Raw genomic sequence first — 3469 nt, forward strand, 5'->3', positions numbered from 1 at the left:
TATACAGATTTTTTTGTCCTTTTTCTCTTTCTGTGAGTGTGTATGTGTATGCTTCTTTCTGTGATATTGTCTGTATAGCTTTGCTTTTACCATTTATCCTAGGGTTCTGTCTGTCTCCTTTTTGTTTCATTGTTTGTTTTAGGGTTTTTTTATTTGTTGTTGTTTTTTAGTATAGTTTTTAGTGCTGTTATCATTGGTGGATTTATTTTTTGGTTTGGTTGTTCTCTCCTCTTTTTTGTTTTTATTACTTTTAATTTTTTAATGCTTAATAATTATTTTTTATTTTAATGACTGTATTTTATTTTATTCATTTTTTCCTTTCTATTTTTTCCCCCTTTTCTTCTGAGCCATGCAGCTGACAGGATCTTGGTACTCTGCTTGGGTGTCAGGCCTTTGCCTCTGGGGTGGGAGATCTGAGTTCAGGACATTGTGCCACAAGAGACCTCCCAGCTCCATGTAATATCAAATGGTGAAAGCTCTCCCAGAGATCTCCATCTCAATGCTAAGGCCCAGATCTATTCAATGACCAGCAAGCTACAGTGCTGGACACCATATGCCAAACAACAAGCAAGACAAGAACACCAACCCACCCATTAGCAGAGAGGCTGCCTAAAATAATGATGTCACCGACACCCCAAAACACAACACTAGCCATGGTCCTGCCCAACAGAAAGACAAGATCCAGCCTATCCACAAGAAAACAGGCACTAGTCCACTCAACAAGGAATCCTACACAACCCACTGACCCAACCTTAGCTACTGGGGGCAGACACCAAAAACAATGGGAACTATGAACTTGCAGGCTGTGAAAAGGAGACCCAAAACACAGTAAGTTGAGCAAATGACAGACAGAAGTACACAGCAGATGAAGGAGCAAGATAAAAACCCAACAGACCTAACAAATGAAGAGGAAACAGGCAGTCTACCTGAAAAGGAATTCAGAGTAATGACAGGAAAGATAATAAAAAATCTTGGAAATAGAATGGAGAAAATACAAGACATTTAACAAGGACCTAGAAGAACTAAACAATGATGAACAACACAATAAATTAAATTAAACATTCTCTAGAAGGAATCAATAGCAGAATAACTGAGGCAGAAAACAGAGAAGTGACCTGGACGATAAAAGAGAGGAAATAACTGCTGCAGAGCAGAATAAAGAAAAAACAATGAAAAGAATCGAAGACAGTCTTAGAGACCTCTGGGACAACATTAAACACACCAACATTCAAATTATAGGGTTCCAGAAGAAGAACAGAAAAAGAAAGGGACTGAGAAAATATTTTAAGAGATTATAGTTGAAGAGTTCCCTAATATGGGAAAGGAAATATTAATCAAGTCCAAGAAGTGCCAAGAGTAGAGTCCCATACAGGTTAACCCAAGGAGAAACACACCAAGATGCATATTAATCAAACTATCAAAAATCAAATACAAAGAAAAAATGTTAAAAGGAGCAAGGGAAAAACAACATATAACATACAAGGGAATCCGCATAAGAGTAACAGCTAATCTTTCAGCAGAAACTCTGCAAGCCAGAAGAGAGTGGCAGGACATATTTAAACTGATGAAAGGGAAAAACCTACAACAAAGATTACTCTGCCCAGCAAAGATCTCATTCAGATTCAACAGAGAAATTAAAACCTTTACAGACAAGCAAAAGCTAAGAGACTTCAGCACAACAAAACCAGCTTTACAGCAAATGCTAAAGGAACTTCTCTAGGCAAGAAAGACAAGAGAAGGAAAAGACCTACAATAACAAACCCAAATCAATTAAGAAAATGGTAATAGGAATATACATATGGATAATTACTTTAAATGTAAATGGATTAAATGCTCCAACCAAAAGACACAGACTGGCTGAATGGATACAAAAACAAGACCCATATATATGTTGTCTACAAGAGATCCACTTCAGACTTAGGGACACATACAGATTGAAAGTGAGGGGACAGAAAAAGACATTCCATGCAAATGGAAATCAAAAGAAAGCTGGAGTAGCAATTCTGATATCAGACAAAACAGACTTTAAAACAAAGACTTTTACAAGAGAAAAAAAAAGACACTATATAATGATCAAGGGATCAGTCCAAGAAGAAGACATAACAATTGTAAATATTTATGTGCCCTATACAGGAGCACCTCAATACATAAGGCAAATAAAAGAGGAAATTGGCAGTAACACAATCATAGTGGGGACTTTAAGACCCCACTTTCACCAATGGACAGATAATCTAAAATGAAAATAAATAAGGAAACACAAGCTTTAAATGATACACTAAACAAGATGGACTTAAATTATATTTATAGGACATTCCATCTCAAAACAACAGAATACACATTCTTCTCAAGTGCTCATGGAACCTTCTCTAGGATAAATCATATCTTGGGTCACAAATCAAGCTTTGGTAAATTTTAAAAATTGAAATCATATCAAGTATTGTTTCTCACCACAACGCTATGAGACTAGATATCAATTATGGGGAAAAAAATTGGTAAAATATACAGAAACATGCAGGCTAAACAATACACTACTTAATAACCAAGAAATCACTGAAGATATCAAAGAGAAAATCAAAAAATTCCTAGAAATGAATGACAATGAAAACACGATGACCCAAAACCTATGAGATGCAGCAAAAGCAGTTCTAACAGAGAAGTTTATAGCAATACAATCCTACCTTAAGAAACAAGAAATATCTCAAATAAACAACCTAACCTTACACCTAAAACAATTAGAGAAAGAAAAAAACCCACCAAAGTTAGAAGAAAGATAGAAATCATAAAGATCAGATCAGAAATAAATGAAAAAGAAATGAAGGAAATGATAGCAAAGACCAATAAAACTAAAAGATGGTTCATTGAGAAGATAAACAAAATTGATAAACCATTAGCCAGACTCATCGAGGAAAACAGGGAGAAGACTCAAATCAATAGAACTAGAAATGAAAAAGGAGAAGTAACAACTGACACTGTAGAAATACAAAGGAGCATTAGAGATTACTAAAAGCAACTATACGCCAATAACATGGACAACCTGGAAGAAATGGAAAAATTCTTAGAAATGCACAACCTTTGGAGACTGAACCAGGAAGAAATAGAAAATATGAACAGACCAATCACAAGCACTGAAATTGAAACAGTGATTTAAAATCTTCCAACAAACAAAAGCCTAGGACCAGATGGCTTCACAGGCGAATTCTATCAAACATTTAGAGAAGAGCTAACACCTATCCTTCTCAAGCTCTTGCAAAAGATAGCAGAGGGAGGAACACTCCCAAACTCATTCTACGAGGCCACCATCACCCTGATACCAAAACCAGACAAAGATGTCACAAAGAAAGAAAGCTACAGGCTAATATCACTGATGAACATAGATGCAAAAATCCTCAACAAAATACTAGCAAACAGAATCCAACAGCACATTAAAAGGATCATATACCATGATCAAGTGGGCTTTATCCCAGGAATG

Source organism: Kogia breviceps, chromosome 10 (assembly GCF_026419965.1).
Source record: "Kogia breviceps isolate mKogBre1 chromosome 10, mKogBre1 haplotype 1, whole genome shotgun sequence".
Taxonomy (NCBI): domain Eukaryota; kingdom Metazoa; phylum Chordata; class Mammalia; order Artiodactyla; family Physeteridae; genus Kogia; species Kogia breviceps.